The sequence below is a fragment of the Pinus tabuliformis genome, chromosome 6 (genome assembly GCF_031772625.1).
Source record: "Pinus tabuliformis cultivar Carrire ecotype Pingquan chromosome 6, CPIR1, whole genome shotgun sequence".
In the NCBI taxonomy this organism is placed as follows: domain Eukaryota; kingdom Viridiplantae; phylum Streptophyta; class Pinopsida; order Pinales; family Pinaceae; genus Pinus; species Pinus tabuliformis.
Genome location: NC_142292.1, coordinates 150,731,108 through 150,756,650, shown reverse-complemented (window position 1 = coordinate 150,756,650; position 25,543 = coordinate 150,731,108).

Here is a 25,543-nt window from a genome sequence, read left to right as displayed (position 1 = left end):
GACAAGAGCCCATTCTTCCCAGAAGTCATACTGCCAGATTGATCACAAATCGAAACCAGAATCAGAAGTTTCGGTCTTAATAGAGAATTTTCAAATTTGGTTTTGGATGGAAATCTCGATTTGAATAGTACAGGCAAGAATCAAATTTGAAGTCTACAGAACACGTGTCAAGACCGACATGTAAGACCTTGCACATGTTATCCCCGTAAAATTCTTGCAGAAAATATGACAGCTGTGGTGAGATGTGCTATGGATCAGCACGAATTCCCCATTTCGTAGCGCTGTTAGTGCAAAATCGGTGTTTTCCGCTACGAAATCACCTAAACCGAGGTTTCTGCGCTATGAACTTTGAAATAGGATTGGCATATGGAGCTTAGGTGCGGTGTGAGACCAGTGATGGACTACAACAGAGAATTGACCCCTTTAACATACTAACAAGACTCTTAACAAGACTCTAAAACAAGATGAAAAGACTAGGCCCAAAACTGACACCAACCTTTTGACAAATTTAAAAAATTGATGTTCAGAATTTAAACTATTTTTCTTGAGTGATAACACCTTCATTCCCCTACTCCACTTCTTTATTGTTGTTCCATTTGCAAAATCTTCATACTCATGTTCTTGGTACTCACCCATTGTCATTGTTCACTATACCATCATCACATTACATCATTAAGACAAGCATCATGGAAAGAAGCAGTGAGTATGGTTTTGAAGAAGACACTCCCAGTGATAGTTCAAGGGAAAGAAATATGCGGTCCAGGAAGCCTCACAAAGGTGGAAAAAATCATTAGGGAGGAACCTATTAGCATGAGTGGACTCCTTGCTTGCCTTTCAGCCACCACATGTTTCAGATATCAGTCTTGTTTTGAGTTTTGTGAAATGGTTGAGAGGGTCAAATTTCACCATGAGTTAGCAAGGAAATTTGTGATAAACATGGATAACAATATGGTACAACTTTTTGGGATAAGCTTCACTCTTTCACCCACTATCATTGCAGAGACCACAAGAAATCCGGATGGAGGGGAAAAATGGAACAAAAGGCAAAAAGAAGGATGAAAAGCTCAACATTTCAGCTGATGTCACTTTAGCACAACAAAGTAACCCATGATGCAGCTTTGAGCCAAAATTGGGCAAATTTTGAGACAATTTTGTCATTTTCAAAATTTTAAAAATAGAAACACAGGAAATTCTAGCTGATGTGCAACGCCACCGGTGCTGCGCATTGAATTGGTGCATCCTCTTGATAAATGGCTTGTATATTTGGATTCAACATCAAAAAATAAGAAAACCGAGAAAGTTTCATCAATTTTGGAGGAGATCTTGGCCACCAAAAGGGAAAAAACCACTCAAAAAGTGCCCTCTCTGCCATTCTTGGACACACAAGAACCAGTCTTGGGAGAATCAACTTTTGAGGGGGAAAATGACCTCCAAATCAGAAAATTCAAAGTGTTACAAAAACTAGACAGGTAGGGCTTTCCAACCAGCAATCTTGGGCCTAATTTGGATGAGCAGAAGGCCTCCAAAAGTATCCTTGAAGTGGAACTATGCATCAAGCTCAAGGCACTGCACATCAGGCAATTTTTTCTCAATTTTGCCTAAAACTCAGAATTTCACCTAGTTTGACTATCAGTTAACTTTTTATTCTCTCTTTGGTAAATTAATGATGTAATATGATGTAAATATGATGAAAATTGACTTGAGGGGGTAGATACATCAGTTAGAGGTGGTTTGAGGTTGAATGAATCAGTTTCCATAGTTTTAGAGGCAAGCTGTTCCACTGCCTATTTTCTAGTTCCTAGTTTAGATGTTGTTGAAATAGCTCCTTGACTCATGGATTCGACCCCTAATGGCTAGCATAGGTGGTTTTATGCCTATATTATGTACTTTCTTAGTCATTTGTAAAGGTTGGACTCTTGTGGATGCTTTGAGCTTCATTGTAAATCATTTCTGCAGTTTGGCAAGGAAATGAACCAGGGTTTTGCAGCATTTTGTGGGATTCTTGTGGTAATGTGTCTTGGCATTGTTTCTTCCTTTGTTATTTAGTTTCTCTTATGTTTTATATGTGCCAGCATCTATTTGTTTCTTCATAACTAAATGAATCAAGATAGATAGGTGGAATTCATTGATATTCAATGCTCTGCCTTGAGGTTACATTTAGTTTTAAATGTTTTCTGCTATTTGAAGAGGACTCATGAACTTTTCATGCCCTCTCCAACTCCTCACCGGTATTTAGACTTAACATCACACCCAATTCAAAGTGCCAAAACACCTACCTATCTCACCCCATAGAACCTCCTGCAAATGTGAGTTGGTTTCCCGGACCCAAAGCTGCCTTCCTCATTTGATCCAGCAACCAACCATCAAAATCAACCAAAATCATCTGACCTAATACACCTAGCCTAAAATCAGCATTCATTTAAGTCATCTCAAGCCCTAGTTGTGATATTCTAATTTAGATTGATAAGGAGAGAGCCCTCTCCCGACCTGGTAGGGCAAGCTACCAGGTTAAGCGTGGTTTGATGTTACCCTATACCTGCCTTCCTTCAGCTTGAGATAGATTTAGGCACTAACACGTCGCAACCTCGATGTTATCAAAACTCATAAACTGGACGTTGTAGAGCTCATTCCTCACATTGACCTTGCATCTCTGACATCCCACATCACATCTAGGAGCATTTAGCACATTCAATTCAGTTGTTTTGGAGAAAGCCCGCTTCCCATGCCTTGTGTTACATTTCTGTCGTGTTTTGTATTTTCACTTGTAGGAGTATTTTTTGCTTGATTTCTTTGAATTCTTTCTGCCGTTTACATATATACTATCTTGTCCTAGCTTTGTTTCAATTTTTGTTGTTATCTCATTGTTCTCGTATGCATGAAACTATTTTGCATAGACATTTGCCCAACCAGTGAACTGCCTCAACCACATGCATGTTGATCTGTTTCTTGAATCTTTCATTCATGTTTTGCATGCACTGATAATCACTTCTACTATCATTAAGTGTCATCATGCATTCACTGACTTATTTTCTTTCAATTGCCCACCGGCAAGTTTGGCCAACCTTGGCCTAGTCTCTGCCTTCACGAAGGCTGCATTACGCAATCTAGGAAAGGAAGGCTCACCTTCCTCTCCAGATTTGTGCATTCCTGCCCAGCACTAGCCTCCAGGACTGTTTTACGCATTCCTAGAGGATAGTGGCCACTTGGCCCAAGAAAATGTGCAAATATGTCCCTAGGCCAACAGTCCTTCCCAACTAGAATTGCGCATTGCACAATCCCAGCAGTCAGCAGCCAGACTGGATTGTGCATTCGCAGTTCCAACAATTAGCCAGTCTCCAAGCAGCCCAGATTGTGCCTTGTGAAGTCTTGGCAGTTGGTGTCCTGACCTCCCGACCGAAATTGTGCAACCTTCATGATCATGCACCCAGGTATGTTGCAAGTCAGTTCTCATGTTCATTTTGGTTATCGACTGATAGATTGATTTCCATGAGTGTTTCCATGTCTCTAGGTATCCTAGGTGTTCATCTGCCTCTCAACAGTACATGTATAATGGTTTCCAAGAGAGGAGAGGAGAGACAAAGACATCGTTCAAAGCACACTTGAGGATGCAGTCGATCAATTGTCCATGGACTTTCCTACCCACGAAGACATCAAGTTGTTCGTAGACAAGGACATCAAGATATGATAGCAGCAACATCACAACAAGCAACATCATGAACAACAGTTGAAGACAACATACCAAATGCAATGAATGCAAGAGGAGGGTTGTTGACAACACAGAGGTGGAACAAGGTTGCAAGCTAAAGTAGGTCCATTGATGATGAAAGAAAATTTGGAGACTGTGGCTATGAAGTGACGACGTGACATGAAGATCGCACAAAGGTAGAAGATGGAACAAAGAAGGATATGCATGTGTTGAAGCAGCAACTTAGGAATAACATGAAGTTGCACAGACAGGAAAATGAGTTGTAATAGGAGTAGGAATAACAATGGGCACAACATGCACTCATAGATGAAATTGCGCCTATACAACTTAAGGATCCATTCCAAAAGTTGACACAGAGTAGACATTGTGAGCAGTGTTGTTGATCGCATGCAAGGGATTCAGCAGCATGCATGTCGTTGAGCGCACGCATGAAATCCAACCCATTCAACACACTCACCAAGGTGAAGACAAGAAGCAAGTCCAACTGGGGCTGAACATGTACTTCAGCAAGTTGATGCGCATGACCACCAGCACACACTTGAAGATCAGCACAGACACTATGCATCAGTGTGTTTCCAGTTCAACCGTACCCAAGAAGACCATGTGCATGTTAGCAGACGAGTTGGATGAAGGGTGTTACACAAAAATATCGTCACCATGATTATTTGCAGTCAGTATGGGTCTATCATCACTTGTACTGTCCTCCTAAGAAAGTCTCAGACCTCAGCTCTTCAAATCAAGCTTTGAAAATGAGAGAAAGACATTAAAAATCAATGTAACTCTGGTTCCGCACTTTCTCTCACTGTTACCTGCGGTCCTGCACCTTCTGTTTACAAAAACTGCGGACCTGCTCGCTCTGTCCCTAACAGTGTAGGTGCGGACCCCTATGAAAGTCAAAAGGCGCAAGTTTTATCTTAAAAAACTCACTTTGGGTTAATTCTAGAGGTTTCTAGAAGGAATTTTGACGTGGATTGTTCGCTCTGAGGTGGTTCATGCATCCCAAAAGAGAAGGAGCTAATCCCTTGATGAGAGGAGCTATCCCTTTGAAGGAGGGCTTTATCCCTTTAAGGAGGACCTAGTAACCTCCCTCCATTGCACTATAAATACAAGCATTGGGCTGGTTGCTGAGGAGGTTAGAAGCTGAATATGTTTGAGGGTAAATGCTGGTGAAATCAAGACTTCCTAGTTGAGCTTAAGAGGAGAGATCACATACCTTTTTGGCTTCATTGGGGAGTGAGTGAAACTTGTCAAAGTAGAGGAGACTTCTTGCTGGACCCTGGGAGGAGCTTGTACAATGTCAAGGCAAAGGTTGTAAAGTTCTTCTTCTTTTGAATTAATACAATCAAACTCATTCTTCTCAACAAGTATCTCATGTTATTTGTTTCATGGACTCCTTGACTTTCATGTTAAATATGTTTTATGCAATTGGCTTTTCAGGTGCTATTTAATTTTTTTGCCTTGTTTGTGTTTGCAGATTCACGAAAAAGGAACTCATTTGGATCGAAGAAGCGAGGGCATCCACAAGCTTGCGTTGGACCTAAGGTAGGCCCTAAAAACACTTGTTTGCTATTGTTAATCAAAGCATATTTAGAGAAAGATAGTGTCTGGTTGGTTTGCTTGTCATTAGGTCTTCTTTAGATTCTAGGAAGGTCTATCTTGTCCGCAAGATCGACTTATTCCGTGTGACAAAATGGCGACCATACTGGGGACTTGATTGTTTTCCTTGTTTTTACTTTGACCTGAGAAACTGTGTTTTTGTTTCTGTTTTTGGCTTGTTGTGTGTAAAATTGGGTAGAGTTTGTAGATCCAGAGTTATTTTTTGTTTTTCATAGCTTTGGGAGAGGACCGCACCCTAGCCGTTTGACACAGTGCGTACCTACCCGCAGCTTGGCTTTTAGCACAAAGCGGGACCGCACCTGTGTGAACTGTGGGCCTGCGAACCCTGTCAAAATTTTGAAAAACCCTAAGATTTCCTCTGTTAGTCAGCTTAGTGTTTGTTTAGAAATTTTTATCCACTGCCCAGACCTACATATAACTTGTCAGAAGCTTTCCTTAGATTGATTTCGTTAGTGTTAGGGTTTTAAGTGAAATTCCTAGGAGTTTTGCTTGTTGGGTTTGTTTTTCATTTTGGTTGTGTAGTGGGTCTGAGCTTAGAAGCTATAGGGACTTCAGATCACCTTAGTATCTACCAGCCTTCTTATGAGTCTGACCATTTATGAAATCTCCCCTTGTTTGAGAAATCCGCTTTGAGTTTTCTCTTTACAAAACTTCGAAAAGCTTGTATTTAAAAGTTTGGATTTTCATTTTCAAAAAGAAAACAAAATTGGTTGTTCTTGACTTATTTTTTATTCTGCATAAATTGGTCCTTAGCTTACATCTAGCTAAGTAAAACATCCTTAAAAAAGACTTTTAGTAGGCTTTGACTTCAAATAGGTTTTTATAATTTGTAGATCTCAAAGTTAGCCATTTTCATAGTTTTGAGTGTTTTATTAAATAAAAAATATAAAAATCTCTTTTGGAAAAAGTTTTGTTTTGTAGTGATTAAGTGCTTTGGAACGAAAAAGGGAAATTTTTTTGAAATAACTAGTTGTCTCGTTTTGAGTGCATTGGAAAAGGACAAAAACTCTTCTTTTAATTTGTTGAATTGAGAAAGATTTGTGTTTACAAAGTATTTGCATTCTCAAACTCTTTCTTAGTTTAGAAGTTCATCGAAGAGAAAAAGATTGTTTAAATCATCTTAGGTGCATTTTTAGTGATTTTGGGTCGAGTCTTCAAACCACGAGTTTCATCTCCGCACCTTTGGACTTAAACAAAAACCACTAAAATTAACACTTAAAGTAAAATTCACCTAGTAACATTTTTATTTCTAGGGCTCTGATACACCAACTTAGCTTAGGCTAGTGTCTTGGAGTAGGAGAGTAATTAACTCTCCAAGACAGTAAAAACAAACAAGTAGTTGTATCTTGTGGTAGGGAAGAAATCCAACTGTTGCATTTATGCTCTGGGAAAGCTCCTCTTAAAGGAGAAGCACGAGATCTTGTCCGAACCAGTGTGGGAATCAATCCTTCCTCATTGGGAACGACGCCAGATATTCACGTATTAAAAACGGTAAACCTTGGATTAACCATTGTCAAGGAGCCTGGGGTCACTTGTTGGTAAACCTTGGATTATGTCAAGGAGCTTTCAAGGGGATTGAGCTTGCTACTCTGCCCTTGCGTGCGTATCGGATCGTAGACTGTTCCCCCAGGTATATTTGTCTTAGTTGGTAACCTTAGTGGCCATATTCTTTAGGACTCTTCCTGAGGTGACAGTGGTGGGAAGATCCCACTGTACCTGGAGCAGACGTCGGCTAGACTCACTTGGATTTTCTGGGCGGTTCACTTCACTCGAGACGGTTAAGAGGAGGAACTTGTGCCAGTCTATTCATTAAGCAGGTTTCCGGGGTAACTGTTCCAACCGCCATTTCTGTATTGAACTCTGCGACGTTGGATTTCATCACCAACTAGTGTTTTCAGTACGGAAAGTTACTGTTTGTGTGTGTTTGATCTCCTAGATTCTTTAGGCGTGTGATTCAAATTTGTTTGGTTCTTTAGAGACTTTAGGTGCTTTTCATTGAGATTTTACTTTGTTTGCGTGTGAATTAGTTAAAAGTTTTCAACTGTGGCTGAATTACCAAGACAGTCCCATAGACTTCGGGGCCAATCTCCTGAGTTTGTAAACGTGGTTGAGTTACTGAGGAAGTCTCTTAGACTTTGGGGCCAACCTCCTGAGGAAGTACCGAGCCAGCTTGAAGGCTTGAAAGTCCTCGTAACTCCTAGAGACAGTAGAGTAGGTTCACCTGAGGAAGGAGAATATTCTTTAAGAGTACATCCTGATTTTCAACCGTTAGTAGCTGATTATAATCCACAGTCAGTGTCTGTTTCCGAAATTGCTGGTAGCTTTTCATCTACTAGTGATATAGGTGAGGAACTTGAAATATCCGAGCTTGAAAGTGAATTTGCTGCTAGTCCAACATCGGGGTTTATTTCTCCAACTTCTAGTGGTCTTGGTTCACCTAGGGTAGAAAGAGTAATCACCCAAGATCTTCCTTCTGGACTTATTGCTATTGAAGAACTTGGTCCAGAAGAAGAAGTAGGCATCCCTATCCCTGAAAATCAACCTGTTATTGAACTAAGGGAGCATGAATCAATTTTTTACAGTCCACCTAGGAGTAGTTCTTGGTATCTTTCTTTGACTAATTTCTTAGAAAACTCAGGGTTAAGTTTTTCACCACCTCGTGCTCCTTATCACCCAACACCTAGAGGTTTTTATACTCCCGTAAATATGTCAGGACAGTCATCCATGTTTACTCAATCGCCCGAATCCTTTTTGTACGGTGGTCCTTCTATTCCCTCTGGGTATCAGTCACTTTCTGGTACTTTTTCGGGAGCATCTCCTCAACCCATTGAGCAAGGGTTACTAACTGGAAACAATGGTACTAAGCCGTTGAGCGTAGAAGACATTCTCATGATGTCAGGTTCTATTCCCAATCCTCAACCTCAAGGTGGTTAGTTACCGCCTGGGGGGCAGCCTCAATTAACACCTGGGGGGCAACCTCAAGGTACACAGTTTGCATCTGGGGGGCAACCTCAAGGACAGTACATACCTATGGGACAGTACGTTCCTCAAGGTCAACCCCAGACTCAATATGTACCCCAAGGTCAACCCCAGTATTATTTTATACCTCAAGGTCAACCCCAGTATCAGTATGTGCCTCAAGGGTATCAACCCCAAGGTCAATACTCGAACCAAGGTTTCCAACCACCCTCCGGTCAAACGTATGTTCAAGGAACGGGAAATGTACCTTTCAATTATCAATCCTACCCTCAATCCGGTTATGGTCCTCAGTATTCTCAACCAGTTATGGGTCAGTACCCCGGAATGAATATAGTATGGGATTCATCGCAAGCTCAACAGGTATTGCAGCCAAGTGTACAGTTGTCATCTCAAACTGGACAACCCTTAGTTTCTGGTTCACCCCAACAACCAGTCCAGTCTAACATTCAAACTTTTGTACCTTTGGTAGTTTCTCAGCCTAGGCCTAGTACACCTCGTACTCCACCTCAAACGACTGCTACAACTACCGCAACATCTATTCAATCTACCCCACCTACTTCTGGAGTATCGACAGCTCCGGTTTCTACTATTCCTGTATCTACTCCTCAGACATCTTTACCACCGTCTGGATCTACGATTCAAACTTCGGTTCAAATACCTGTAGGACAACCTGGTTTAAGTACGGTTGTCACAAGTCAACCACAATTCACTTATCAACCGTACTAGGGACAATACCAATTCGGTCCTGCTGTGCAACAGCCAGTCTATCAGTATCAACCGTAGCCTGGGTACACTTATCAACAACCTCAACAACCCCAGTACGGTCCGGTTAATCCTGGTTTTCTGGGAGGATACAATATCCCGAACGCGATTCCTATTCCTAGTTATCCTGGATATCCTCCTCCTGGGGCTGGTCTCATGACCCAGAGTTTTAGGGATCCTAATCGGCAATTACCATTTATCGCAACTTTGGACTTACCTGACTTGTCGCGCCTAATGAACGATCCCATTAATTATCTTCCGTTTTGGCCGCCAATGTCGAATAAGCTGCCCAGTGACATTCCCAAGTTCGAAGGTAAATCAGGAGAGGACCCGTTGAACCATGTGATGACTTACCACCTCTGGTGTGCGTCTAACTCCATTACAGATGATTCAATCCGTCTTAGACTTTTCCAGCGCACTCTAATTGGTCTCGCGGCCAAGTGATACATTGAGTTAATGCGAGGCACTTTTTATAATTTTAGTCAGTTAGCTACCTCGTTTTTAACTCATTTTCAGTTGCCAGTCTGATATGGCAATGGCACGGAATTGTTAACTTCGCTAAAACAATCGACATCCACTTACATTTCAGATCATATTCATGAGTGGAGACATCGACGGCATTTAGTGAAGGTATTTATTCCGGATCAGATCTTGGCCGAGTGGTTTGTAAAATCTTTGTTGCCAAAGATCACTGAAGATGTTGCTAAAGCCGGAGTTGTTACTAAGGAGCAAGTAATTGCTCAATCACAGTACCTTGACTTGGTCTATACTCAGTCAGGTACATTACACGAAAAAATCCCCGATCTTCCCAAGCAAAATCAAATCACTGCAGCTCCTTCAGGATCTCATGCCGCCGATGGTATGATTGGCACGGTTAAAACTAAAAGTAAGAAGAAGTCTTCCAAGAATTCTTCGCCTATCATAACCTTGCCTGATTCCCCAACAGGAGATTCTTCTGCAGAGATCTCCGCTGATATTCACGTTGTAGAGTCATCTACAGCCAAATCAAAATCTGGTGGGAAGAAGAAAGGAAAGAAGAAGAATAAAACGGACAAAAGTTCAAAGGAGAAACCTGAAAAGGCAGAATCCAATGATGAAAAGCGCAAACCTCGTTATCCTTGTCTCATTTGTGACGATGAACATTTTACAAGAGACTGCCCTCATCGTGCAAAGGTTGCAAAGATTGTCAAGGGTTCCCAAACTCCTGTTGTTTTGAAGGATCCTTTTCCGGCTCAAGACAGTAAGATGATAGGTTCATCCTCGAATGCCAATGAAGAACCCATACTGATGATGTCCCATGTTTGGATTGCGACTCGATCGCAAGATTATGGTAGTAAAAGTCCTGTTGATGGTAAAGAAGCAGAATCTTCTCATTCTAATCCATCAACCTCAACTCCTGGTTCCGATCCACTACAGATCGAGAAACCTAATCCAGACTTGGTAATCAAACCGCCCGCCAAGGGTATACTTCGAAAGTCAGCTTTCAATCCACATGCGAGAGCGGCTCAAAATTATAACATTGTTGAGGATAGATCCGGATTTAAATAGGAATGCAACAAATTACAAAGATAACCATATACACAAAGATGCAACGGAAATAATACTTCATTTCATTAATGGAAAATACTGAAATATGCTTACAACCAGAAATGGAAATAAACCAGCTAGGGCGATGGTAGCTTATCTCTGAGAAGAGATGTGGTGGCTACATGCCTCTGAACTGTGTTACAATGAGGCTCGAAGGCCTATTTATTGTTGAGAAACAATGGAAAACCCTTAACATTCCAAAACCTAACCCTAGGAGATGAAAGGCCAAACTATGGGCCCCGTTTGGGTAAATTGGTACATCAACTTCCCGGGGTCGTAACTTTGGCATACGATCTCCGTTTGACACGTACAATAGCTCGTTAGAAATATTTATCCGAGCACTACCACTTTGGGAAGGGCAACATCGGTCCATGGATCCATGTTGCCCCCAGATTTCCCAAAAAACGTCGTTTAGGGCCTCAAAACGGCTCCAGAAGTTCAGGACCCGAAAAACTGCTAAAAATAGTAAGTTGTGCTACAATTAAGGAAACTAAAAATGCTGAGAGAAACAATGGTGGGGGTCCAGGTGGCCACCAATATCCACCTGGATCATTCCTCCCCCCTTAGGAAGCAATGGTCCCCATTGCGTTGAGTTCCTCCATGAGATGAGGAAACTTTTGCTGAACTTGTTCCCTGGTGAGCCACTTGCCCTGTTGAAGGAGTTGGCCTTCTTTGACAACTCAATACAGATGGATATTCTGTTGGCGAGTGTTCTTGATCTATGTGTCCATGATCCGATCAGTTGCAGCTTGTTCCATGCAATCTGGATTTAATTCTGTGGGTTTGAGTTGTTCTGCAATGTCGGATGTGTCTAGCAATGGTGGAAAGTATGGCCGAAGGCGGTCCACATTGAACACTGGGTGCAGGCCAAGGAATGAAGGAATGCTGAGCTCAAATTCTTTAATGGTGTAAGGACCATATCGGAGTGGTCTCAATTTCCGATAGGCTCCAGTAAGGCTTCCTTTTGCAAATGCAACCAGACTTTGTCGCCCACTTGAAACTTGTGTGGCACCCGATGTTGATCATGTCGCTGCTTGTACTTGGCATTTGATTTCTCAAGAATGTCATGGACCTGCTGGCGAATATGTTGGATGTGCTCAATGAAGCTGGTGGCCTTATCTATTTCGGACTGGACATGAGCTGAATTTATGTGAGTAGCTGCAAGTGGCATGGCCACATCTATGGGGCATAGTAGCTGGAATCCCAAACCCACCTGAAAAGGACTATGGCCAGTGGAGCTGTGAAGGGCTCGGTTGTAGCTGTGCTGAACATAGGGGAGGCTCTCGTCCCATGTGCGTGGATGCTTTGAGTTATACATGCGCAGAATGTGCACAATCATCCTATTGACAACCTCTGTCTGGCCATCAGTTTGAGGATGGAAGGCTGTGGACTTTGTGAGTTTGGTGTCCAGCATTGACCAGAGACTGGACCAAAATGTGCTGAGAAACCGACTATCGTGATCTGAGATGATAGACTGTGGGATCCCAAAGTGCACCCACACTCGTTCAAAGAAGTTTAGCAATGGCTTCTGCTGTGATATTCTTCTTGCAGGCTGCCATAATGGCCATCTTTGAGAACCTGTCGACGACCACAAAAACACAGTCATTTCCATGCTTAGTGGAAGGAAGGCCTGACATGTAATCCATGGAGATGGATTCCCAAGGTCGACTAGGGGTAGGCAACGGGGTATAGAGGCCGTGCTTCTTAATGGTCGGTTTGGCAATGGCACAGGCAGTACATGATCTGATGTACTTCCCAACATCCTGTCGAAGATTCGGCCAATAGAAATAATTTTGCAGTACTGCCACTGTTTTCTTGACCCCAAAATGCCCAGCAGCCCGATTGTAGTGTGCTTCCCAAATCATCTTGGCACGCTCACTTGAAGGAACACAAAGGTGACCCAGGTGGCATAACAGGGCATCCTGGAGGTGAAAATCTGGAACATGCACACCCTCCAAGAGTGTCTGGTATGTGTGGCCGAATTCTGGGTCGCTTTTGTACAGAAGTGGCCAATCAGAAGTTTCGTGCCTAGAAGAGTTGAGCACGGTGGTTAACGCCATGATCGGTGGTCGACTGAAACAATCTGCAACATTATTGGTGTTGCCCTTCTTATACTTGATATTCAAGTGGAACTGTTGCAGGTATGTAGACCACTTCTGATGGTGATCATTCTGCAATTTCCCTTGGGTCTGTATGAACTGCGGGGGTCGGTGGTCTGTGTGGATGACCGTTTCCTTCCCCAAAATGTAATGCTTCCATTGTCGGCAGGCCTGTACAATGGAATACATCTCTTTATCATAAGTGGGGTACTTCCGGACTGTGTCTGAAAGTGTTTCACTGTGATATGCCACTGGATGTCCATGTTGAGTAAGTACTGCCCCAATAGCATAGTCAGAGGCATCTGTCTCGACCTCAAATGGTTGTTGTAAATCTGGTAAAGCGAGCACTGGTGTTGTGCAGAGGCGATCCTTCAACTCCATGAATGCCTTCTGTTGAGATTCAGACCAAAATAATTTTGCTTTCGCCCCTCCCTTGGTGACTTGACTCAAGGACCAAGTAATATGAGAAAACCCCAACACGAACCTGCGGTAGAAGTTGGCAAGACCTAGAAAGCTGCGGAGATCTGTTAGAGTGGTTGGAGATGGCCAATCCTGAATGACTTGGATCTTGGTTGGATCAACATGCACCCCTGTTCATCAATGATGTATCCTAGATACTGAACCTGGGTCATGCCAAAAGTGAATTTCTCCAAATTGGCACATAGCTTGTGTTGCCGCAGCGTTTGGAGAACCTGTCGGATGTGGTGGAGGTGCTCTTCCCAACTCTGGCTGAAGATCAGAATGTCATCCAAGTATACTACTACAAAGGAGTTGGTGAATGGCCGCAAGATGTCATCCATTAGCCTCATGAAGGTTGCAGGAGCATTCGTCAATCCGAAAGGCATAACCAACCATTCGAAAAGGCCCTCCTTGGATTTGAAGGCAGTCTTCCACACATCAGAGGGTTCGATTGGTACCTGATGATATCCTGACTTCAGATCGATCTTGATGAAATATTTCGCCCCCTTTAGTTGGTCTAGGAGGTCATCAATCTGCGGGATCGGGTACCTATTACGGACAGTGATCTTGTTCAGCGCCCGATAGTCAATACAGAGTCTCCACGTCTCATCCTTCTTCTGTACCAACATGATCAGGCTCCCACAAGGCGATGAACTCGGACGGATGTGGCCTTTCTGCAGGAGCTCCTGAATCTGCCTCTTGATTTCATTGTTCTCCAGAATAGAGCGCCGATAAATTGGTCCATTGGGTAGCGGCGCACCTGGGGTCAGATCGATGGAGTGCTTGACCTGACAGTGCATAGGAACCCCTACAGGGGAGGTGAAGATGTCCTCGTACTCCTCCACAACCTTGTCCATCTGTAGTTGTCGTGTAGAGGGACCCCGTCTGGAGGCCGCGGCTACCATCTTCTTCTTTCCTTGAGGGCGTATCAAAGAGATGGCGGTAGGTGGTGCTACCTCTGATATCCTGTACAACTTATTTCCCAATGTAATAACAACAGCACGGGGCCTTGATTCATACACAGCATGTCGCTTCCACAAGTATGGCTGTCCTAATAATACATCACAAACTTCAAGGGGAGCAATGTCAAGCAATACCTCCTCCGTGAAGGGCTTGATGTTGTATGGAAGGCGACACTACTAGCTCACGCGAAGATCTCGTCCTTGGTGAAGCCACCCAATGGTGTATGGTTGTGGATGTGTTGTGGTCAGTAAGCCCAACCGCTTCACGACCTCTGCCGAAATGAGGTTCTTTTGACTCTCGCTATCAACAATGAACTCTATCGGGGAGCCCTTTACCCACATCTAGGAGTGGAAGAGACGCTCCTCCTCCTCTGGATCTTCGGGTTCATTTTTCTGGATCTTGGCGGTAGCAATAGTGGCATTTGGATCCGCATCAATGATCTGCTTCCATTTTTCATTCCCCTTATTGGGTTCTGACTCAGAGTCAGAACATGCATCTGATTCTAAAACCTTTAGCTCAGCCACCAGTGACTGCTTGGTGCGACACTCACTTGTGTTGTGAGTGGAGCTCTTATGGAACTCACACCATTTTCCGGTGTCCTTTTTCGGCTTCGCTGCGTTGTTCTTTGCTTGCAGCTTCGGCGGGTTGTCTTGGGTTGTCCCACCTTGGCATTGTCCTTTGTTCTGTGGTTTAGGGGCACCTTTCCCCTGCTATGGATTCGCAGATCCAAAGTCTCGCTTCTTTTACTTAAACTTCTGCTCGACCTTGACGACATATCGGTATGCTGCGCCGAGCGAGGAGATGTTTAGGAATTGTATTTCTTCCTGGATGTACTTATGCAGGCAGCCACGGTATTTGAGTATCAAATGTTGCTCCGAATCCTTGATACCCAACTTTGTGCGAAGGGTATGGGAAAGATTGGTGAACTCCGGCATGTCTTGGTCCCTTCCCTGCCGCATCGTGGTCCACTTTATGTATTCATCCTCATAGCTTCCAACAGGGTAGTACTGCTCCTTGATGGCATCTCGGAATGAATTCCAGGTGGGTGTGGCTAAAAATAGTGAGCCAGTACTTTCATCCTTCTGCTCGCAGTAGGTTTCCCACCAGTCCTTGACGTGGGGGGCTGCTTTGAGAAGAGCGAAAACAATCTTTTCCCGACTCGAAAATTCATGAACAGAAAAATAACCCTCTAATAGATTTAACCATCTATCTACGGCATCTGTGTCTATCTGACCCTCAAATATGGGGATTTCAAAATTAACTTGTACCTTAAAGGGCGTGGCGTTTCCAGAGTAGCTGCTGAAGGATCTGGGCAAAGCTGTCCATCATCACGTTCCGTTGTCGCTCGAGGGCTTCTTCAAGCAAGATTTTGATGGGATCTCCTGCCCCCTCGTCTTTCTTCTCATCTGCCATGGGAGGCCGTCGAGATTTGCGAGGCTGGTCTTGCAAAGGTTCAACCAGTTCAAGCCCTAACTCCTTATATCCCGACCTTGTTGCCCCCAGATTTCCCAAAAAACGTCATTTAGGGCCTCAAAACGGCTCCAGAAGTTCAGGACCCGAAAAACTGCTAAAAATAGTAAGTTGTGCTACAATTAAGGAAACTGAAAATGCTGAGAGAAACAATGGTGGGGGTCCAGGTGGACTTGGCAGGTGGCCACCAATATCCACCTAGATCAAGGATTTAGCTGTTTCACCCTCAGCAATGTCGGCTTTGGAAGTGCTGCAATCACGTCCAGCACAACGTAAATTACTTTTGTCAGCTATAGGAGCTATTGACGTTCAGGACCCGAACCTAATAATTTTCGATCTAGAAAATAGTACACCGCGTTTGCCTCATCAAATGGCTTTCCAGATACCAGTGATAGTAAAAAACAAGCCTATTCATCGGACTGTAATTGATGAGGGAGCCTCAACATGTATTATGTCGATACAGTGTTGGAGATCGCTTGGTTCTCCTTCGCTAAATCAATTCCCGACGATTCTAAAGGCCTTTGATGGCCGTGAGTTTCATCCTTTTGGCATTCTACAGCATTTGTTTATAGGGGTTGAAGGAAAAACCGTTAGTCTAGATGTGGAGGTGGTTGATGCCCCTCTAGATTACAACCTTCTCTTGGGTCGAAGTTGGTCTTACGCTATGACAACGGTCGTTTCATCAGTTTTTCGAGTAATAAAGTTTCCACATAATGGAAAGATCGTAAAAATAGACCAGCTGGCTTACTTTTCATCCGACCTAGCCTCTTCAGAGAGTATTCAGCATGTTGGTAAAACAACTATCCCATATAAGGATGTTGGAGTAGGACTAGTTAAAGATGTCAGTTTACTGGGAACTTTTCCTCTTCCTCCAATCAACGCATCATCTTCATTTGCAACCATTCATATGATTACGTCAGACACCTTTATTTACGATGATCCTTGGATTGTCCCTTCTGAATCTGAGATAGACTCATTTGGTAATGCCATGCCTTTGAGTCCATATGAAATTGCCTATGAAGCCGTGCAGTCGTTTGCCGACCCATGTTCAACCGAAAATGACTTAATGAATGTGGTCCGTGAGGAATCACTTTTCACATCAACCTCGCATTTAACTACGTTTTCTGAACTTGTTTACTCCAATGAGAAAATTCGTGAAATCCTATGTGTAGATGATTTACCATGGGAAGATATCCATCACAAATCTTCGTTTTTACCTGAGGATGATCGTTTTGAAAATGATTTCTCATCAATTTTTACAACTGAATATGTCAAGGAACCTCAGAATCCAATGAAACATCCCGATTCAGAGTTAAATTTGGGAAACATTTCTCGAACTATTCCTATTGACATTTCGGTTAAGCCCAGAATTGTTGAGAACATTCATATAGGTGCCTCGTGTACAGATGATGAAATTCAACTATATAAGGCCCTATTTCAATAATTCCGCGACGTGTTTGCCTGGACCTATGAGGAAATGCCAGGAATTGATCCCGCGATTGTTGTTCATGAGATCAAGACTTAACCGGATGCTAAACCCGTCCGGAAACGTTTGCGTCAGATTCACCCACGAAAAGCTACTGCAATTAAAGTAGAAGTTGAAATATTATTGAAAACAGGTTTCATTTATCCGATCCCGTTAACGGATTGGGTATCGAATATTGTTCCGGTTAACAAAAAGCAGGGAACAATAAGAATATGCATCGACTATAGGGATATTAATCGAGCCTATCCAAAGGACAATTACCCAACTCCCTATATCGATCAAATCATTGATGATTGTGCCGACAACGAAATATTCTCCTTCATGGATGGTTTTTCCGGATACAATCAAATTAATATTCTACCTGCCGATCAACCAAAAACGGCTTTCATTTGTCCATGGGGGACATTTGCTTATTGCAAGTTACCTTTTGGGCTTAAGAATGCCGGAGCAACTTTTCAAAGGGCGATGTCTTATGTGTTTCATGACATTAAGCACATTGTGCAACCCTATCTCGATGACTTGCCTGCTCATTCATTACATCGAGCTGATCACCTCGTCCATTTACGAGCAATCTTTATGAGGTGTAGGTATTATCGTATTTGGTTGAACCCACACAAATGTGTCTTCTGTATAGAAATGGGTTGATTGTTGGGGTTTGTAGTTTCGAAAGCCAACATTCGCGTTGATCCCTCGAAGGTTGAAGCTATCATCAAATTGCCTCCTCCTTCGAGTCTTCACCAACTCCAAAGTTTGCAAAGGAAAGCAAACTTTTTACGACGATTCATTCCTAACTACGCCGAGGTCACAAAGGGTTTTACCCGGTTTTTGAAGCAAAATACTCCATTCTATTGGGATGAGAAAGCTCAGAAATCTTTTGATGCACTCAAACACGCGTTGACCCATGCACCGCTGTTGCATCCTCCCAACTACAACCAGGATTACTTCTTGTATCTCGTCGCCTCTCATTCCACCATTGGAATGGTTTTAGTTCAGGAAGATGAATTCGGAACTGAACATGTGATATATTACCTTAGTCGAACTTTAAGTCCAACTGAGCTAAAATACTCACATGTGGAGAAATTGGCATTGGCAGTTGTTCAAGCTGTCCAACGTTTTCGTCACTACATTCTACTACGTAAAACTACGGTAATTTCGGATTGCAACCCTATGATCTACATTTTGACCAAGCAATTGCTAGGGGGCAAGTACTCTAAATGGATCGTTATCCTGCAGGAGTTCGACTTGGAATTTGAGAAATCTAAGTCTAAGAAATCTTTAGTTTTTGTGGAGTTAATGTGTGACTTCCCGCGTGCTGACATGGAAACTGTGGCGGAGGATCCCATTGCGGACGAATCCTTGTTTCTAATCATCACTTTAGATCCGTGGTATGGGGATATCATCGTTTATCTCCAGACCCAATCCTTTCGGCCAGAAATTTCAAGGTCAGAACGTCGAAAGATTCGATTCCAGTCCCAACAATTCAGGATTATTGGAGATACTCTTTATTGCTGTGGGGCGGATTCTGCTTTTCGACGTTGCTTAACACACGAGGAAGCTGAAATGGTTCTAAATGACTGTCACTCTAGAGCGTGTGGTGGTCATATGTCTGGGTTTGCCACAGCCCAAAAGATATTGCGCGCTGGCTACTTCTGGCCGTCTTTATTTAAAGATTGTATTACGGCGGTCCAAAAATCCCACAACTGCCAGATTTTTGATCGTAAGATGCGCGCTCCACCTGCTCCTCTCCACCCTATAATTTCCTTTAGTCCTTTTGCCAAATGGGGTATCGATTTTATTACATGTAACCCTCACTCGGCCGGGGAGCATGCATATATTATCCTTGCTGTAGATTATTTTACTAAGTAGGTCGAGGTGATGCCTACATTTGAGGCAGATGGCAAGACAGCTGCAATTTTCGTGTTCAATCATATAATTGCTAGGTTTGGTGTCCCACAAGCAATAATCACTAATCATGGGCGTCATTTTCAAAACGTTATGATGACCGAACTTACAAGCCAGCTTGGTTTACGTCACGATAGTTCAACCCCTTATTATCCACAAGCGAATGGTCTGGTTGAATCCATCAACAAATTTTTAGTCATCATGATCCGACGAATCATTGGGATTCATCGGTCAAATTGGCACAACATGCTATTTTCAGCGCTTTGGGCGTACCGAACTTCAGTAAAAACATCAACAGGGTTCACTCCTTTCCATCTAGTCTATGGTTTAGAAGTTGTGTTACCCATTGAATGCGAAATCCCGTCACTGCAAATGGCCATCGAGTTACTTCCAGCCACTTCCGGAGAGGAAAAGCATTTGTTATACTTGGCTCAATTAGATGAGACTCGACGTGATGCTACATTGGCGAGCGAGACTCACGCAAAACGAATGAAAGCTCAGTATGATCGAAATATGACCCCTCGAAATTTCTCGGAAGGAGATCTAGTCTTAGTTTATGATCAAGCTAATGATAAATTAGGCGCTGGAAAATTCGTTCCTATGTGGCATGGTCCCTATATTGTCAAGTGAAAGCTAGCCAAAGGGGCCTATGAATTGGTAGACTTTGACGGGGACTCTTTGGGTAAACCCAGAAATGGCCTTTACTTGAAGAGGTATTATGCTTAAAAGAATGGGTATGGAGACTTGTAGTTAGGATAGTTTTTCTTTCCAGCTGGTGTGTTTTAGTTTAAACAGTGTGCTTAGCTTAGAGAGTGTTTTTTGTCATTATTCCTGCTTATCTTGGTTTTACTCTTGATATTGCAGATGTCGATGCCTCTCCAAACATACATTGGTTTCACTGATGGTGCTTGTCGTAATACACGGAACATCTCTTCCGCAGTTTGGGTTATCTATTCGCCCTCTGATGAGTTAGTATCTATGCATGGGGTAAGCCTCGGTCAAACAACGAACAATGTTGCCAAGTATAGTGCAGTGATTGAGTTATTATCTGAATCTATTTCATTTGGGATTCGGAGTTTGATAGTGAGGTTAGATTCTGAACTCGTTGTATTACAGCTTAATAGAGTGTATGCCATTAGAAATCCAGTGTTATTGAGATTATTTTTGAGAGTGCGTCTCTTGGAACGTGAATTTGATTATATTGAATATCAGCATATTCCAAGATCTTTAAATACATTAGCAGATGCAATTGCTTCTCGAATGTTAAATAGACATTTGCAATAATCATACATGTAAATTTAAAACCATTCCATAACATGATTTACAAGATAATCCGGTAATAGTGATATATATATAGGAGTGTGTCAAAAAATACATCGTCCTCGATCATAGGTTAAAAAACACCTTATGATCAACAAAAATGATAAGTACAAAAAACAAAAATGTCACATGTGCCCACAATAGGCGATCATCCTATCACTGGTGATGATCTCTATAAGAAACCACTGCACGGGCCACCTTACAAAGGAACCTCCTAAAAGGTCCCGGGACCCCAATCACATAGCACTGAAGTCGACGAGGAATGTCATCTATAGTGGTCTCAGGAATGTCTCCTGTCAAGCGCTCGAGATGACCCTACAACTCGGCCAAAACCTCTACTAATTTGTCCTGTGGGGCTAGCGCAAGTGCAACTGGTTGCTTCCTCTCGTAAGGCCAGAGAGCGGCTGGTCGCTCTGGACCCACATCTGCATTTGAAATTTTTACTATTAGTTTTGAGACGATGAAAAAATAACAAAAAAAATTAAAATAGGAAAAATGTTGAAAAGAATTTTACCTGACTCATCCCACTACTCTCCTGGTGGAAGAACCATGTCTGGGTCACCACGAAAATCTATCCCAGCGTAAGGGAAGTCCTGAATAGAAAAGACCTAGTTTTCCAGCCATTGGAAATACTCAGGTTTGAATCGAGCAACCTCTGTTCTCTCGTCCGGGTGACGGTCCATAACTGCGACCCATCGCATCAGTTTGGGCTCTCGAGAAAGCCCAGCTCCAACAGTAAGGTGCTATGGGATCAGCATAGGAACCCTCTCCAGGCCAAAACTCACAACCAAAGCCCCATAACAAAAGGTCTTTAGTTTTCCGTTTTTGGCCCTGGTCAGTTGGCCTTTCAGATTGGCCAACACGGCATCGCACCAGTTGAAGATGGTGCCTCGAAAGTAATGAATTGCCATATGCATCTGGGATCCAGTGGAAATATGCAATGCGGCAGCTCCGCAAAGTCTGGTGACAGTGAACGCAATCACTATGAGCTCAGGATGGGATATGGTCTTTATGTCTATCCCTTTGTCTCTAGCCTGGCTGTTGCAGTACTCTAGCCTGAGGCTATCGACAGACTGGCCACCTGGCCTAGCCCCAAACAGAGTCAATTCTTCGCCTCTCTTAAGCAAACCAGTCAAGAAATATATGTCCGCCGGCTCGATTTCGAGCTGGTGGCCACCAATGAAGAAGCACTGGTCCTGTATGCTCCATCTATCAACCAACCACTGTAAGAAATCCACCTGAGCCCTCATGCCAGGAATGGCCCAGAATTTGTACAAGCCGCATGCCCTCAAAGCATCAAGTGAAGGCTGATGATTCCATGTGGTAGCATCCACGTCCTCATGCTCTCGTTCACGCCAATCTAGTATGATGTACTCTCTGCATCAAGTATAAAGACAAATTAAATTGCTAGAAATTATTTTGTGTGGTCCATTTTTGAGAATTTTTGGGTTAAAAACCCTTGCGACGGGGACCGCACCCTCCGGGTTAGACATAGTGCCTGGGACCGCACTTTGTCTACATGGAAGGTGCGAACCCCGAGCTTTTTCCCAATGGAGAAAAAGTCGGGGTCCGTAGGCCCGCAATGGTAAACCTGCGAGCCCCGCGCGCAGGTTTTGTGCCTAAAAACCCTCCCAAAAATGAAATAAATGACTAAAACAAAAAATTAAACGGTTAAAAATGAAGAGTGGGATGATGTGGATTACCTGGAGAAGACGGTGTTCGATTTCGACGGTTGGATTTCTCGAAATCTTCACGAGAAGTTTTCTGAGCAAAAGCACTATTTTCTCACCTAAACTCAAATGGTAAAAATGAATTGACAAAGACCCTTTTTATAAGTTTTTTGAGTAAATAAATTGCAAATTTGTTTATGTTTCACTTTGAAAAGGTATTTTTGCGACATTTTTATCTATTTCAAACAGGTATGAGTAATGTTTGTGTTTTTGTGCAGAATAAAGATTATTCAGGCGAAATCTATCATTTTCAATGAAAAAACATGTAGAGTCACCTTTAAGCTCTTTTCTGACTCCTGAAACATGAAAAGATTTCCGAGTGTTTCTTTTAAACTCGTTAAAATGGAATTAAAAGATGGTCCACTTACAGCTCTTTTCTGACCGTAAAAAACATGAAAATATTGCTGGATTTTTTTCGTTTCAAATTCGATATCGGTTATAAAACGACGTGTCGTTGATCGCTTTTTGACTTTTTCAGGTCAAAGGCACTAATGACGAAAAATACTCCTTGGTCGTAAAAGATCAAGCGATTCTCTCAAGTATTATTTTATACTTTTTCGGGCTTGGGAGACAGAAATTTACGAAAAAGGTCAACCCTGGAGTCTTCTTAAGTTTTTTCAGACTCTCTAAAATTGAAAAACACCGAGTTTCTCCTATACTGGACTCGTTAAAATTTCACAGTAAAGGACCCATTCAATTACAAACAGGAACGAACCACTCCTTCTTAGGGTTCGAATTTAAACTAAGTTGGACTCATCCGAAGGATGAGCTTATAATCAAGCAAATGTTATCCTCCTCAAGCTTGTCAAAAATAAAGAGGTACTTGCCAGAAATGGTGGGGGCAAAGAGAGAAAAAATGAGCCTGTTTTTCATACTTTGTAACCACTCTTGAACATGACACTTTTATTCACCTGGGTTGGGAAATCCTTTGCCTAACAGTTGATCAAACCACATTGAAAGTCTTCAGCCGGTTTCTAGGTATTAACTTTGGGTCAATTGTCACCAAGCCATTTGTCGTGTCGTTATGTGTTCAAGAGGTCACTGCCAATAAGCCATTCATCTACAAAATATCTGTCATCCATCTTGACCATCCCTGAGTCAGTCCTTACAACTAAATTTCTTCAACTTGATCTATGATTTCGTGTTGTGGGCATGCCTACGACGAATCGCTTTCTATCGACATCAGCTCATTATCTAGAAAGATGATCTAGGAATCGTCAGTACCTTGAGATCTGCATGCTTCAATGGCAGGTTTCTCGCCTTTGACGACATTTTACATCATTGACTTTCGATCAAAGGATTCTGTGACATGTTCGACATCAACACATTTATTCGCATTTCATGAATTGTACTAGGTACTTTGAGAGCCATTGACATCACTGGTGGTTTCTCTCACACTTGTTAACAGTTTACATCATTGACTGGTAGTCAAGTGGTTTCTACCATGTTCGACATCAACACATTCATTCGCATGGATAGAATCGTACTGTTTCGGGAAGTAGAAATGAAGACCCTGGATCTAGTTTCCACAATCCAGCCTGCGAGGAATTTTGTATTCATTATATAATGGTCTATTCATAAATAGATGGCTGCGTCCATACTGTGTCCACATGAGTCTTTACTTGTGATGTTTTACAAGATCATTCCTATATCAGAGCAGTAGTTATTTTTCTAGTCAGTTTTGATCTGAGTATGGGAATGCCTACCTCAACGATTATATGATCTCATATATATATCTTGCATTGAATGTTTTTACAGGTTCCAACCAGGCTCTCCACAAGATGATCCTCGAAATGATAAAGTACTTCACTCTTCCTAAATGATAAGAAATCCTCATCTACTACAGACTTCACACTTTAGGGGGCAATCTGTTACACAAAAATATCGTCACCATGATTATTTGCAGTCAATATGGGTCTATCATCACTTGTACTGTCCTCCTAAGCAAGTCTCAGACCTCAGCTCTTCAAATCAAGCTTTGAAAATGAGAGAAAGACATTAAAAATCAATGTAACTCTGGTTCCGCACTTTCTCTCACTGTTACCTGCGGTCCTGCACCTTCTGTTTACAAAAATTGCAGACCTTCCCGCTTTGTCCCTAACGGTGTAGGTGTGGACCCCTGTGAAAGTCAAAAGGCGCAAGTTTTATCTTAAAAAACTCACTTTGGGTTAATTCTAGAGGTTTCTAGAAGGAATTTTGACGTGGATTGTTCGCTCTGAGGTGGTTCATGCATCCCAAAAGAGAAGGAGCTAATCCCTTGATGAGAGGAGCTATCCCTTTGAAGGAGGGCTTTTTCCCTTTGAAGGAGGACCTAGTAACCTCCCTCCATTGCACTATAAATACAGGCATTGGGCTGGTTGCTGAGGAGGTTAGAAGCTGAATATTTTTTAGGGTAAATGATGGTGAAATCAAGACTTCCTAGTTGAGCTTAAGAGGAGAGATCACATACCTTTTTGGCTTCATTGGGGAGTGAGTGAAACTTGTCAAAGTAGAGGAGACTTCTTGCTGGACCCTGGGAGGAGCTTGTACAGCGTCAAGGCAAAGGTTGTAAAGTTCTTCTTCTTTTGAATTAATACAATCAAACTCATTTTTCTCAACAAGTATCTCATGTTATTTGTTTCATGGACTCCTTTACTTTCATGTTAAATATGTTTTATGCAATTGGCTTTTCAGGTGCTATTTAATTTGTTTGCCTTGTTTGTGTTTGCAGATTCGCGACAAAGGAGCTCGTTTGGATCGAAGGAGCGAGGGAATCCACAAGCTTGCGTTGGACCTAAGGTAGGCCCTAAAAACACTTGTTTGCTATTGTTAATCAAAGCATATTTAGAGAAAGATAGTGTCTGGTTGGTTTGCTTGTCATTAGGTCTTCTTTAGATTCTAGGAAGGTCTATCTTGTCCGCAAGATCGACTTATTCCGTGTGACAAAGGGGCTGAACCAATGCACCAGTTGCAATGGAGGCAAGAATTTGCTTCAGCAAGATGTCACCATGAGGTGCATGCACGCCATCATGGACGACAAGCTTGGCATCAACTCATCACCTTCACCATCACAAGCATGTCAAAGAGTTGGTCTCATCACAACGGACTGAGTGTCAGTGATGTATTGCAAGGCTTGCTCAAGCCATGTTGTCTCACATGAGTACATCTGCATTGTAATTTTGAGTCATGTCAAGTGTAAGTCAATGTCAATGGTTGGATGTAACAGTAATAGAGTAGGTGAAGAGTCATGAGGGTAGTTGAACTGTCACAAAGGGGAACGTCAAGGGTCACCCCACCCTTTGCTATAAATAGCCCCTCATAACTCAATGTATAGGCTTTTGGTCAGCCAAGATTCTACTAAGACTATTTTGAAGAAGGCTTGGACAGTATTGTAACACACCTTGGCTTCTCCACTGCCTGGAGCTAGTACATCTCTTTGGAGGAGCAGGCGGATGTGGCTATAACGTTCCACTATTGGGGCTAG